The sequence below is a fragment of the Nymphalis io genome, chromosome 28 (genome assembly GCF_905147045.1).
Source record: "Nymphalis io chromosome 28, ilAglIoxx1.1, whole genome shotgun sequence".
In the NCBI taxonomy this organism is placed as follows: Eukaryota; Metazoa; Arthropoda; class Insecta; order Lepidoptera; family Nymphalidae; genus Nymphalis; species Nymphalis io.
The window spans coordinates 2,254,243-2,270,970 of record NC_065915.1 but is presented as its reverse complement, the minus strand read 5'-3'; the positions used below and the strand labels follow the sequence as shown (position 1 = coordinate 2,270,970).

The window sequence follows — 16,728 nt, the reverse complement described above, 5'->3', positions numbered from 1 at the left end:
TAGCCGTGGTGGTCTAGTAGCTAGAATTTGTGAATCGTTACCGATGTGCGCGGGCTCAACCCTGGGCAAGCATAACTGATACTTCATGTGCTTAATTTGTGTTTATAATTCGAAAAAGAAAACATTGTGAGAAGACCCACATGGCGTCATACTACTGATACTGGATACTGTTGGATTACAAATAAAGAAATAAACATAAACTTTGTTAAATAATTACTTACCTAATTATCCAAAATCAACTATTCATTCTATATTATATAGCTTTTTTTAAAATTATTGGCTGAATATATTTACATCTTTGATTTTGATATTTTTTTATAAATTGATAATGACAGATTATTGATTGAGTGTCAATATAGAGATCATTGAATTGACAAGACCGATTAAGACATTTTGTATAATATATAGACAGGATCTTTCAAAATTATATGTACCTACCCAATTATATATTAAGATTTAATATTATGATAAATAATAATGTTCTATATTCAAATTTGTTTGATTATATTACTTACAAAAGTTTTTTTTCGAACTCACAGTTAATGTGACTACTAATTATTTTATAATAAATACAAACAATTTTATTTATATTTTCATATTAGCGGAATAATTTTGGATCTTTGCTAATATAATCGGGTGTTTAAAAATGATATTTAGTTATTTAGATGTTAGACATAAATTTAAAGTACCTTTAGCTTTTAGTTAACATTATTTATAATCATATCGTATAAATACATATATACCTATGTAAGTAGATGTTTTCTATTTTAAGGAGGTGCTTACTTTATACGTAAAATACCTACGTAATTAAATTATAGTATGAAGAAAAATCAGTATTAGGTAAAACATCAAACCATATTTAGGTGCTCTAATAGATACGTGCGAACTATATGTATATCAATTACAGATTAAAAAAATATGATAATAAAATATTTTTCATCAAAATAAAGACAGGCACAATCGTTGACAGCATATATCTATATAAAAATAAAAATATAAAAGTCACTAAATTAAGACGGACACACATCATACAGCCCGTCAATCCACAATGACGAAACGACATTTAAAACGTACAAACAAACAAACATTACAATATAATAAACGTAACCGAAAAATAAAACAGTGAATTTCTGAATATAAAATAGGCAAGGAAAAAATCGCTCCGCCTCTCAAGCGGGTCCGTGAAGCCACGCCTTTAGGTGGTGGGGGTGAAGTCTTATTCGCCAGTCTATACTGGCTTTCGCAGTTCACACAACGTTCCATAATAAAACCTCTTTTGATTGAACTGTCAAAAATTGTCACAATAATTAAAAACTCCTTCGTGTTATGTTCGTCAAAAATTCGTCACCTGAGTTTTAATCTGTGCGGTTCGCGCGCTTTTTTATGACAGTTTAAAATGCGAGACTGTGCGTGTGTGAGTGGGTTTTTTACGTACTGCCTTTAAAAAGGTTTTTTTAATAATGTCGTGCTAGTGATATTTGCTGGATTATTTTATGAGGTATGTTTATGTATTAATTAAATATGTATTCTATATAATAATTTATTGATAAATTTATATCTAGAGTTGATGATTTTTATGTGACGCACATTTTATATTTCAACTTATTCTGTGGAAAAGATTGTTTACGGTAGCATTATTCAAAAAATCCATATAAAAATAAATTATAAAAATCAAGTACCTATTTCAATTAAAGTGTCCTATTGATATTTTTTAATATTTATCGAAACGGAGCGAATTATTGAGATTAAAAATGTTCTTATATTAATAATATATAATTAGGATCAAGGTAAAATAGTCTTAGAACTTTACAACCCAGCTATGTTACAGATTGCCGGATTTCCGCCTTAAATCCACTTTCAATATACAAAACTAATTGGAATAATAAATAAAAAAATAGATTTACAGTATATCTATATTAAATATAATGCAAACTGCAAGAAATAAGCACATAAATATGATTATAATAAAAAAAATATTTTAATGATATTGTAATTCATAATTATTATTTTAACAATAAATTTAATTTTTTAAGAGCGCATTCATTTTTTTAATTTTTATGATTTTTATTTGTTTTAATATACAATTCGAATATAAAATTCGTGTTGATTATAAATTTTATTTTTATAGAACGCATTCGTTTTTAAAAAAATAACGAAACATTTTAAAATAGTGTGACGACGATATAACGAAAGACAACATAATCGATTCTCTGATATTAATTACACTTGAATACTAAAGCGCTATTTTAGAGTCATAGGCGTAGCCATACGTGTAGGAGTTGGCACTAGCTCCACAGGAAATCCGGTTGTCTAGTGAATCTTGAAAAAAAAAATGATTGTGATTTATTAAAGTTATTGAAAAAATATCATGTTGAAATGAACAAATATTTTAAAACTGGCTACTCCCTTTTGGTACAGTAGATAAATTTGCGTTTCTTAATAATGGGTTCTAGGTTCATTTCGATTTTGAAACTTTTTGTACTCATGTCTAAGACGTTTATAAAAACCACGCGTTTCACGTTTACTAATAAAAGTAATAAAAGCCTGTAACTATCCGACTACTGATCTACGGCCTCCTCCCATTTTAGAGTAGGTTAACTCAAGACCGGCTTTTCATTTGAACTTTAATTGATTATAAGTTTTTAGCTTATAAAATCATTATTACGATTATTCGATGAGAAATAATAAAACAGATTAACATGGGGGTAGAATTTGATTTTCCATTAGGTAATTACAATTTCGATAGCCAATGAAAATATATCGGTAAATGTATAGGTAAACATTTTTTTTTTTTTTTTTTTATTGAATAGGAAGGCGGACGAGCATATGGGCCACCTGATGGTAAGTGGTCACCAACGCTCTTAGACATTAGCATTGTAAGAAATGTCAACCATCGCTTACATATCCAATGCGCCACCAACCTTGGGAACTAAGATTTTATGTCCCTTGTGCCTGTAATTACACTGGCTCACTCACCCTTCAAACCGGAACACAACAATACCAAGTATTGCTGTTTTGCGGTAGAATATCTGATGAGTGGGTGGTACCTACCCAGACGAGCTTGCACAAAGCCCTACCACCACATGAAACGACAGATATGATTTCTTTCATAAGTATACAGCAATGGGATTATGTACATACAAAATGGCACATATATATATCTTTAAATAAACTATGAGAGAAAATACCTAGAATTCATATATAAAATACGAAAGAAAAAAAATATCTGACCGATATAGTATCACAGGATACCAAAGAAATCCAAACTACAGAGCATTCAAAGTTCCCAAAAAAAAAAAAAGACACAACGAAAAATACTGGAAAAAGTGTACATACGTACTATATATCAAGACTCTACGTTATGATACTCTTAAAATAATTAATAATTTCTTAAGAATTCTCAATAAATACCCAGAGTTTGACATATAGTTCAGTGTCACGCCGGAGTCTCGGAAAGCACGTGAACCCGTTAATCCTGTACCTGGTCTGTGAAAGATAAGACTTGCACAGATTCTTCTAGAATTAATAATTTATTTGTCTCGTTGATCTAGTAGCTGATTATAAGGCTGCAGATCCCGACACCCTTGGAAACCCAGGTCGGGCCAGTAAAAAGTTATTGGGTATAATTTCCCGGAGTCTGAAAGTGCCTAAATTGAGTAAATACTTTATTTGATCTTAGATCGTATCGCTGTTTCATCTGATTATGAGAGTTCGGTAATAGTGTATCTGTGTTTCTCACACACACATGTGCACTAATAATATCTCTAACGATATTTGTGTTCAATTCATAATTACACAGACAACAGACTAAAGTTTCCTCACTCACATAGAAATACAAATGTCACAAACGATATAATTTCAGTATGAACCAGTGCAAACCAGTTTGAACCAGTGTGAACGGGAATAACTTACCTCCCAATTATCATAGTTTTTTTTTACTGCTACCGACGGTTATACGCCTTAAAAGTATATTATCAAAGTATTGTAACACTTGTGCTAACAAATATTATTCAGATAGAATCCAAATCGACACTGTGTTTTCAACAAATAATTAATTAATCATTTACCAATAATGTACGTGTTTGTTTAAAAACACGTGTTCCTTTGTTACGAATTATGTGCAAATCTTGTTCGTAGTTACTTCTTTTTTTTTTAATTGTTAATAATGGGAAAATGGCAGACTGAATAGGCATACAGTCTTTAATAAGAGATTCAACATATTGCTCGACTATTTTAGTGTTTTATTTTATATTTATAAACTAAATATTTTATAAATACTGTTTGTTATACAAAAATTATAATGAGAAAACTGCGTTTATGATGTACGTTACGTGGCGATCCAAATGGATGGAAAGTGGGATCTTGTCATGGGAAACAAGGTCCGAATTATCAGAGGACAAAATTGTAAATTATAATTTCATACAAACTTAATATGGTATTAATGCTTAATTTGACAAATAATTACAAAATAATTTAATAATTATATTATTTATGGACGATTGTAATTATATTTTTAATAAATTTTCATTAATATTATATATTCTGATAACATACAAACGAACTGACAATTTTTATATATTTAGGGAAATAATAAATGATTTACGAATTTCTCTGTAAATTAAATTAATTTATTAAACATTTTTGTGTTAATTGTCGATAATAATTAAAACTCAACACTTGTTTAAACACGTCACATATAATAAAATATTCTGTTTAAGTAATAATTTAAAAGAAATACAAATATTAACCGATATATATTTGTCATGTAAAAATACATAAGGAGTTTTCGCCCGCGTGTTGGGGGCTGGTGGGACATATAAAAATTGCCTACGTTCTTCCTGGGGTTTCAAGCTATCATACAAAATTTTATCAAAATCGGTTCAGCGGTTTAGCCGTGAAATATTAATACAGACTAACGACATACGCGATTTTGCTCGCGTTGTTTTTTTACAGTATAGGCGCATGAGTAAGGGCCACTTGATGGTAAGTGGTCACAAACGCCCATAGACATTATCATTGTAAGAAATGTTAACCATCGCTTACATCGCCAATGCGCCTCCAACCTTGGGAACTACGATGTTATGTCCCTTGTGCCTGTAATTACACTGGCTCTACCACACAACAATACCAAGTACTGCTGTTTTGCGCTAGAATATCTGGTGAGTGGGTGGTACCTACCCAGACGAGCTTGCGCAAAGCCCTACCACCAGTAAAGTTATATTCAGGTTGAGGCTTGTAAATCAAATCATTCTTTATTCAAGTATCTTATAGAGGTACTTTTGGCTCATGGTACATATACATGGTACGGTATTGAATTAAATGTAAAGCTACCGGTTTGGAATGTAGATTCTACCGAGAATAACCGGCGAAATAGCTTATGTTACTTCTGGATAAAATAGTAAGTGAATGAATTATTAAAATCATTTAATTATTTTCAGAGTTTATCGATTACAAACAAACAAATCGTTGTTATAATATTAATTGTTAAACTGAAGTTTAGTATCGATAAAAAAGCGATAATGGTTTTCGTTTATTATCATACAGTCCCGGATTTATGCCTAGACCTATAAGGCTCCGACCTAGGCCCCCCTAGACGAAGGGCAACCCAACCAAAAATAATTTAATTTTACTCTACACTTTCGAGTGGAGAGCCTCAAATCTTTAAGTTCGGGCATGTATACCTATTCATATAATATATATTACGTACAAATATATATCTAGCCACTAAACCACATATTCAGTTATATAAATAGATAAGTTTCATGAACAAAACAGCACATTTTCCTCCTCCTGTATTTGTCAAAAAAAAAAAAAAAACAAATATATGCTTTCGTCAAATTTGTCACAAATGAAAATAAAATGTTTGATAGTAAAATAAATTCGTAAGCCACGCATAACTTACACATATATAAAATTACGGGAAAAACCAATGTTTAACCCAGTTTTTATTCATATTATAACATTATAATGATAACATTTCATTATTACGACTTAAACGTGACGTTTTTTAGAAACATCGCGTCGTCAAATACAATGTTAGAAAACGTTTTCTGTATTAACGCATTATCTATCTATCTATTTATTCCATTAGCTGTATATATATATATATATATATATATATATATATATATATATATATATATATTACATGTATATATATATATATATATATACATGTAGTTCATATACACGCTTTTTTATATTATGTCAAAAAATAATGTCATACTCTCCCTTTCGGACTAAATAATTTAGAATGTATGAGATTTATTAGGAAAACAATAAATAAAAAAAAATATATAAGATCATACCTTGGCCTATATAATTTTGGTACAAATAGTAAACGGACCTACCGGTATAATTATATATTGAATAAAGAAATTCAAATTTAATTCACATATTTACCTAAAATAGCTATGTTAGTTATTAACACGAATGAAAAAGCTGTAGATAGGTGTCTGAATCCAGTATTTAGTTATGGAATAGTGGGTTTTTTCACGTAGCAATTTTATCATAACGCTATTTATGGAACACGTAAAAATGTAGTTAAAAATAAGCATTAAATAATGAAAATACGAATAGCCAGCCGTGACAAAATTACAATTAAATTTGTATAGATTACAATAGTACAATATTTTTATTAAAACACTTTTTTATTTTCCCCGTTTTCATCATACCAAGTTACTGTTTGTCGTATGTTTTAAAGAATTATCTGGCGTTTTGTAGAGTACATTCTATGTGACAAAATGATATTTATACGTAAATTTATAATCAGTAACAAACAAACAAACATACCCTGTAATTAAATAATGATATTATATTGCACGAGATGGTCCAGTGGTTCGAACGCGTGAATCTTAACCGATGATCGTGGGTTTAAACCCGGGCAAGCACCACTGAATTTCCATGTGCTTAATTTGTGTTTATAATTCATCTCGTGCTTGACGGTGAAGGAAAACATCGTGAGGAAACCTGCATGTGTCTAATTTCATTGAAATCCTGCCACATGTGTATTCTACCAACCCGCATTGGAGCAGCGTGGTGGAATAAGCTCCAAAACTTCTCCTCAAAAGGGAGAGGAGGCCTTACCCCAGCAGTGGGACATTAACAGGCTGTTACTGAATACTACTTACTGATTGCACGGAGTAAAATTCTAAGCCTCTAAAATATAATTAAACAAACGCTATAATTAATCAAAAATAATGAATTTAATGAAATACAAACTTATAATTAGTTAAAATTACATGTGTGGGTATAAAAATTTATTACAGCATATAAGAAGTACATACAATATAATTATGTGGAATTAAATAGTTTTTTTTTCTAATATTAATTTTCGTATCATATCATTTTTTTTTACTGCGAGGCAAAGGTATTGTTTCATTTGTGTGTAAAAAGTTTTTATTTATTTTTTTATGATTCAAGTACACCTTTCTTTTGTAAGTGATTGCTTGTAACAATAAGAACTCCTCACACGGCTTTTGTGTTGTTTCATATTGTTTTATGTTTTTTGTATGCTTGAATAAATTTAAAACCAGTGACTTTTATTACGAATAAAGCGTTAATGCGATGTATTGATTTAAAAACAAAAAAAATGTGTGTCCATATAGATGACATAATAAAAAAAATTAACATTATAAATCAATAATTAATGTTTATGGTACTTATTTTATATTTAATTTATTCTAATGGCATTATTTGTATTGACGATCCTGAATGATTTTGGTAATAGTTTCATCACGCTTCACTAGATGGCGCTAGCATGTCTAGGTTCTTTATAAAGACACGTTCGACGCTAAATATCACATTTTTGTATACAGCCAACATTAAATCTTAAAAACAAGTATGTTTGTTCTAAGGTTTTATTCTTATGACATTCATGAAATATTATTCTGCTTTATTTACCTTTAATAAAATCAATCAATTATGATAGAGTATGAGGCTGTTTTTATTTCAGATTGATTCAAAAGACTGTTTTTTCTTTCAAAATTATGTTTTAAAATTATTCTTAAATTAAGTTAAAAAAGGCAAACCTACGGCTTTGTAAAAGTTGCTTAGCGGGTAATTAGTTAAACAATGCCGTATCTTATTCATTCGAATGTCGAATAATGACGGAAAGAGCGAAATCGGTATTTAACTAAGTTTATACGTAAGGCTTCTAGTGGTTTCAAAGTTTGTGTAGGCTGTATGGTGTTAAGCCTTTGTACTTTCCTTAATGACAGAATTAAAACAAAAATTGTATCGCATTTCGTTCATTAAGTATTAAAACTCTAATTAAATATATTTACGACTTTTCATTTATATTTCTATTACGTATTTCAAAGTTATATCTAAAAATTAATCACTATGTTAAATAATTATACCTGACGTTAAACATTTGATCTGTACATAATAAAGAACTTAACGCTTAAATCACTAACGACCATTTCATTATTAAAAACCTTCATATGACTTGACACATTTTTTTTGCTAGCAATATTTTATTTTCTTATTACTAATTAGTTAACCGATGAACGTGGTTTCAAACCCGGGCAAGCACCTCTGAATTTTCATGTGCTTAATTTCTGTTTATAATTCATCTCGTGCTTTTCGGTGAAGGAAAACATCGTGAGGAAACCTGCATGTGTCTAATTTCATCGAAATTCTGCCACATGTGTATTCCACCAACCCGCATTGGAGCAGCGTGGTGGAATAAGCTCCAAACCTTCTTCCCAAAAAGGGAGAGGAGGCCTTAGTCCAGCAGTGGGACATAAACAGGCTGTTACTGAATTAGTTATTTACTATCATTTTCATTTCATAACGACATATTTACTTTTCATATCGACGCCTCCGTGCAATCCAGCGTTTGTCAATCTCGAAAAAAAAAAAAATTGTTATTTTTGATGATTTTGATTGATTTAAAAAAAAATCGTTTTTTTTTCACTTAGGTTTTATTTAATCTACTTAAGTTAAAATAACTTACACTTACACGAACGCAATATAATAACGTTGAAACATAGAAATGTTCGCCACGTAGCTAATAAAAAATAAACTCATTAAATACAAAAAAAATATTTTCAACACAATATAATTACTTATTTTGCTCGAATCCATTAATAGGGGATAAATAGATTCTGTTATTGCCCCCTAATCATGTTATATAATTAAATTTGTTACATAATCGATGAAATATAAATTAATACAAATACGTGAATTTCTTGCTGGTTCTTAACGAATCTACATAGCGAACCGGTGACATCTCTCAATAGTAAAATGGCGATTTAAAAGTCCTTGTAAATGCCAATTTCAATTAAGTTAATTTTTGATTTAAAGCAAAAAAAAAACATCTGTTGATCCGTTGCTGAAAGAGATAAATAATCAATCGTTCGCTCTGATAATAATAATAGGGATAATAAATCATAATTTGGTTATTCGTGATAGTACAATGCGGGTTACTACTAGAGGTTATTTGTAACAAGATATTCGAGGGTCTTATTCGTTTATAACAATAACTGTTACGTAATTCAGTTGCTCATCTCTGCTCTGTAAATTGTTTGCTCTTTATGAAGTGCTTTAGGAGGAATATGTATTTAATAATTATTAATGCGGTTTGCGTCGTTAAACAATGACTTTCTGCTTAAATATATAATGTTAATATAGTAAGCGAGTTGTGCCCGTAGCTTCGCTCGCTTGGAATGTGACTATAACAGTACATATATATATATGTACATAGCGAAAGAAGCCGAGTAATCTTAACCGATGATAGTGGATTCAAACCAGGGCAAGCACCGCTGAATTTTCATTTCATTGAAATTATGTCACATGTGTATTCTACCAGCCTGCATTGGAGCAGCGTGGTGGAATATGCTCTAAACCTTCTCCTCAAAAAGGGATAGGAGGCCTTAGCCCAGCATTGGAACATTAAAAGGCTGTTATTGTACATAGCGAAATATTAATATTACTGAAATACAATGCTTATGTTACTCCTGTACAGCTATCTAAGGGTGAAAGTATTATTAAAATCGGTTTAATAGTTTTAGAGTTTACCGATGACATATAAACAAATCTCTTTATAATATTTTAATATAGATGGGTTTATCTGTAAATAAATTTAATAGTTGACATTGTTAATACCGTTATAAGTTCGTATGCCTAATTGCTCATCGAAATGTTTATTATAATACCATCGTATTAAGATAAGAATGCTGAATTAATTAATGGATTTTCAAGGATCTTTTTTTTATAGAATAGGTAGGCGGACGAGCGCATTGGTCATAACCATCGCTTACATAGCCAATTTGACTTAAGATTCTATGTCCTTTGTACCTGAAATGACACTGGCTCACTCACCTTTCAACCCGGAACATAACAATACCAAGTACTGCTTGCGGTAGAATATCTGATGAGTGGGTGGTACCCAGACGAGCTTGCACAAAACACTACCTTTGATTTTTATTCGACGAGCTTGCACAAAACATTAGCTTTGAATTCAGATCGCGAAGATCTCTTCGCGATCTGAATTCAAAGCTAACAAGACCGTGGGTATGGCTAGTCTTCAATAAATTTATGTAATTAATTATTCGTACTATAAATTAATTTGTTCGTGTTCAAAAACAAAAAAAAAAACAAAATAACAGTATAAATATCTCTCGATAAAACTTAAATAAATCTACCAATTACTGTCCAGCGGTATATGTAAATACATAAATATTGTACATTTGTCTGTGCGTTGTTTTTTTTAATAAGCTTTTATGTACTTGCGTACGTCTCCTTCGGATTTCTTTTATGTTTCGTTACTTCATAATAATGTTCTCCTGACCGATAACGGCGGCCAGTCTCATGATTAACTGTGCAGGACATATTATAGTACACAACACAGATGCACTCAATTCCCTCAGTCTTATAATCCGATGGGACGGTAATCCAACACGACCGGAAAGAGTTCAGGCGCAACCAACGGCTTTACGTGATTTCCGACGCACGGGAGTGTACACACTTCTAGAAAAACTTCTAGAAAAATCTGCGGTCTTATAGCTTATACATATTAAAATGGCACCATATAACGTTTTTCATTGTTTCTTAAGCAAATGAAATGTGAACTTAGAAGACTGGAAACTTCTGACGCAGGATTTTAATGGTTGAAAGAATGCATCAAAGCAAAACTGTAACCTTTGCTTATGAAATACATTTATTTTTACTATACATAGTAAGTTTAACACTATGTAAATGGTGACTTCTCACCCGAAGCTTTGTTATGTATAAAACAGACTTACCCTAATACATTATTAATAATATGAATGAGAAGCTACAAATTTAATTAAAATGTATAATGAACTTCCTAGTATTTTTTTTGAAACTAGATAGTGCGATTCAGAAAATCGAATAAATTAATTAACGCCATCTATTGATGAATTCAGAAACTACCATGTGTCACATAATTGTACACGCTTTAAACTTAACCACGTAATAGATCATTAGTGTTTTGTTTATATGTATACTATTCCGCCAGGGACTTCGTGAGGGGGAGGCATTTTATGGCATGTAAAATTTCTTGATGATCGGTTGATATAATACGTTAAATCGCAACAAACATAGAAACAAAATCACTTTCTCATTTATAATATTAGTAAATATTTCAGTTAACGTGTTGAGCAAAAATGTATACCTTGTTAAATGCCCCACAACTGGACAATCACAAATGTATGTGGTTCGGTTTGACTTTTGAGTTTCAAATTAATATAATAGAAAGGCGAACGGATAGATGGGCCTGATGGTAAATGGTCACCATCGCCCATTGATATTAGCGCTGTAAAAAATATTAACCATTCCTTAAGTGGTAGAGCTTTGTATAAGCTCGTCTGGATAGTTACGGGTGGTACTTCATATACTCTCATACTTATCAAATATTCTACCGCAAAACAGCGGTACTTGGTATTGTTGTGTTCCGGTTTGAAGGGTGAGTGAGCCAGTGTAATTACAGGCACAAGGGATATAACATCTTAGTTTCCTAGGTTGGTGGCGCATTGGCGATGTAAGGGTTGGTTAACATTTCTTACAATGCCAATGCCTATGGGCGTAGCCACTTACCATCAGGTGGCCAATTTGCTCCGCCTACCTATAATATAAAAAAAGAACTAAGATATATTATGCCTGTAGTTACACTGGTTCACCCACCAAACCGTTACACAACAATATTGAGTATAGCTGTTTGCTTGGAAATCTAATTGCTTAATAAGCTTATCAGTGTTGAACTGGAAATTATCACGAGTAACTTGCATAGTGTTTATGTGTGTATTAAATATGGACGATATCTGAGAGCCCGGAAAAATACCAATGAATTTTCATGTAAATCTATAATTAATTTCGCGCTCAGTGATTAACAGATGCTGTGATGATCATGATGATGTCGTCCTGATCTCAAGAGAGACTAGCGCGGGATATTATAGTGTACAAACCCGAATATCCGCTTCATACCAAATTTCATCAAAATCGATTCAGCGATATAGCCGTGAAAGCGTATCAAACAGATTAGTGTAGATGTAATCTTGTGTCGAATAATGTTTATTATAAAAATAATAATTATAATAATAATAATATCCTGGGACATTTTTCACACACGGCCATCTGATCCCAAATTAAGCTTGTACAAAGCTCGTACTATGGAAACCAGACAACTGATATACTACATATACTATTTTTCTTTTGTAAATACTTTTGTACTTATACTTTTGTAGATAATTACACCCAGACTCAGGACGAACAGACATGTTCATGCACACAAACATTTGTCCTGGGTGGGAATCGAACCCACAACCTTCGGCGTGAAAGGCAAGCATCCACCAACCACGCCAACCGGCGGTTATTTATTAAATGAGATTTGAATTAATTCATTTCTAAATGAAATTTTGAAATTATTAGTTATCGCCTTATCCTTAAGCTTGCTTCAAACCAAATTCCATCATAATCGGTTCAGTGGCATAACAGTCAGGCAGAGTTACATTGGCATTTATAATATTAGTATAAATGTATACTATTATATAAAAAATAGTATATTATAAAAAAAAATATTGAACTCAACAGCGACCGCGGCTCGTAGCTAGTTGAGTGTTTCTATACCAATTCAATAAATCTATATAAAACCGATTTTTCACGCGTCAAAATCGATGCTTAATTTATACTTTAATTAAACGATAACATGAAACTATTTTATTACCGGTTTAAAGATATATTTTTTTATCGGTTTTCGGAACTCGTTTCTGTAATGGTGCTAAAACACCGGTTTTGTGTATTTCGTTATTTACTTTGATTAAAGTTACAAAAAATACAAAAGTATTATGTAATATACATGCGTTTCAAATATGCATTTGGGAAACGTTATGGCAGAGTGCATGGAATGTTTCGATTACTCGTTTCAGAATCTGGCTAGATTCTATGGAGAAAAAATGGCACCGGTAATCTGAAGTTGAAAGTAACTTTGCGTTTATCACAGTTATTAGAGGTGTATTCAAAACCCCCATTAATGAAGAAACATTCGTTTTTTTAGCTTTACCGTAAGAGTTATTGTAGCTCTTTCGCCATTTGATCGTAAGTGGTCACCACTAAGAGACATCGTCACAAATGTTGACCATCACTGACAACGTCAATGCGACAAATGTTTGGTAGAATATATGATGACTATTTACAAGTAAAATTAATGTAACAAATTTGATAAAACTTTATAGTATCAGACTGCCTCGTTGGTCTTGTGGCTTGATGTAAAGCCGCAGACTCGGAGGTCCTGGGTTCAATTCCCAGGTCGGGCCGATAAAAAGTTATTGGGTTTTTCTGACAGAAAATTCTCAGTAGCATCTCGGAGTCTGGAGGTTGGAAGTGTGTACACTCCCGTGCCTGGAAAAGCACGTAAAGCCGTTGATTCTGCGCCTGATCTCTTTCCGGTCGTGACGGATCGCCGTCCCATCGGATTATGATAGCTAGGGAATAGAGAGTGCACCTGTTTTCCGCACACACTTGTGCACTATAATATCTCCTGCGCAGTTGGCTAATCTCTCTTGAGATTGGCCGCCGTGGCCGAAATCGGTCTGGAGGACATTATAGTATCAGACAAACAGATAAAAAATAATTTACGATACAGGTTAAATTCTCTTTAAATAACTATAAAATCTTTAACTACGTATTAAAGTCGGTGTTTGTTATCATTAGACTTATTTATGATTTTCTAAGGTTTGTTTTAATAATATTAATAAACAAATGTATTTTCATATAAATTGTTTATGATTTATATGTTAAATATATAATAAATTATTATTATTTCAAATAACTGACTGGATATAGAAAATGAATGTGTAATTACTCATATTATCAGGTCATACATTTGGCCCTTTACTGTCCCGTTAATAACAAAAATGTCCGGCAGATGAAAACCATCTTACTGAAATAATATAAAATTTCTATACTTTTATTTTGATGTGATGTTCTCCTATCTGATTTCGTCCACGGCGGCTAATCACAAGGGACTCTCCTTGTGATTAGCCGAATGCACAGGTCATGTACACAAGTGTGTGCGCAAACGTAGAAGCACTCTCTATTCCCTCCCTCTCATAATCCGATGGGATGGCAATCCGACACGACGGAAAAAGTTCGGCGCAAGACCTTTACATGCTTTCGTGGAATACTTCTAAACTTCTAGAAAAACTTCTGCTAGAAAGATCTGTGGCCTTATATCTAGCCACTGAACCAAGGACCACTTTTTTATCGTATTTCATAATAATTAGTTAAGCAAATGAAATGTGAACTTAGAAGAGCGCAGTCTTCTAAATCAGGCGTTTCATGCCTGGAAGAATGACTCCCGGGTGCAGACTCCGGGCTACTACTGAGAATTTTTCCACAGAAAAATATTAAGTATTAAAGACTCGGCTTCATCCCGCGCGTAAGGGAGGATAGAAATAAAAGGTACCCTATGTCTTTTTCTGTAGCCTGTACGTGTATGTAAATTTTACTAATAATCTGTAAAGTGGTCAAGTTTAAGGCGTGTACAATTTTGACATATCGTAGTTTTTAAATTTATCAATAGATGGCGTTAATTGATTTATTCGATTTTCTGAATCACGCTATCTAGTTTCAAAACAAATACTATAAGTTATATACATATATACTATAAGTTATATATATACATTTTATTAGAATGTTCTAGACTTAAAAAGTGGTGTTTTTATCCAAAGCGGAACAAACAAATAAACTTACTTCTCATTCGAAAAATAAGTAAGGAATAAGTATAATGGAGCTTATTAACTTAAACAATAGATTTATAGGCTTTCTTATTTATATCGGGTAATAATTATATGTATAAAAAATTGGTACCAGTTGAATTGTTTTACAAAATAATCAATGATGCGTCCCGTGTTAACAGACGTACAAATACGGATATATTGTTTCATTATCTTTTTTCTATTTTATAAGTATCAGTTTTCTCTATAAATATAAGATTTTTTGTATATTACAACATTGCAAAAATACCACAGACTATATAAATAACAGATAATTAATGCGTCATAAACGTTTCACTAAAGCATATAGGAACTTTGCTTCATGCGTTACGTCAATAAAATTTGCAGTCTTACGTTGTTTATGTAAACATTGCACATAAATGTGGTAATTAAACGTTACTCAAAGAAATGTTACATCTAGAAAGTTTAAAAGTAGTAACGTTGCAATTAAATTTGATCTTGAAATTTATATCATCGCATCTAAATCGGAAGTTATGTAAAGCGAAAGCGTTTGTGTGTTATTACCCCTTAACTCAAAAACCCTTCAATGAAATGCAATGGGATTGAGTTATGTTTACATTTGAAATACATTAACTTTTTTATTAAATAGGAAGGCAAATGGGCAAATGGGCCTGGAGACCATCGCCATAAACATTGGTACTATAAGAAATATTAACCATTCCTTCAATATCCAATGCGCCTTAAGGACTAAGATATGTCATTTGTGCCTGTAGTTACACTGGCTCACTCACCCTTCGAACCGGATCACAAGAATATCTGAATGGGTACCCAGATGAGCTTGCGCAAAGTCCTACAAAGTGAATATTTATAAAACTAAACGCTTGAACCCCTCCCGATTTCAACGGCGTCCTAAGCCGAGGTCCGGTCTCACAGGAGGCACCCTTAGGACGTCCGACTCTCTTGAGCCCCTCGTGTGGCTCGCAACATCCGGCTGAGTCCATCTTGCCCACCCCCCCGGTGACGCTGTAGAGGCCACTCTGGCCAACAGCAACTTCGAAGTTCGTTTCAGCTATAGGATTTATACAATTTTAATAAATTTCACCCTCCTAATAATTCAAGCTATATTATTTGTTATCGCTAACGATCAAACAGCAGCTTGTAAGTAATTTTTCAACGCAACTATATGACCATAATAGCATTAATTAATACAACCGAAATGTTCCGCTAAAACATACCTTAATACATTGAAATAAGTTTAGAAATTGTTTGTATTCGTTTTTAATGAGAAACGACGTACATTTTTAATATTCCTTCGTAAAGTTTTTTTTTTCGACTTCGCGACAAAGGTGTTAAAATTGTTGTTTTTCAGTATTTTTAATTAACAATATTATGATGTTTCGAACGCGTATTTATATCAGTAAAGTCATTTACCATATGTACATAAAACAATCAATATATATACGATACAAGAACACGAAATATGAAATATCACTATGAAATTACGAAGCGCAGATATATAATAATATTA

At 31.9% G+C, this 16,728-nt stretch overlaps 1 protein-coding gene across 1 annotated transcript in view; it reads left to right on the top strand.

Annotated features, from left to right (window-relative positions):
• Window positions 1–1,247: 1,247 nt before the first annotated feature.
• The window catches only part of LOC126779012 (homeobox protein invected-like), a 68,410-nt gene continuing 52,929 nt past the window's right edge, over window positions 1,248–16,728 (top strand). Inside the window, exon 1 of the mRNA XM_050502763.1 lies at window positions 1,248–1,498. The gene's annotated coding sequence lies outside the window, so the exon portion shown is untranslated. The remainder of the gene's footprint in view (window positions 1,499–16,728) is intronic.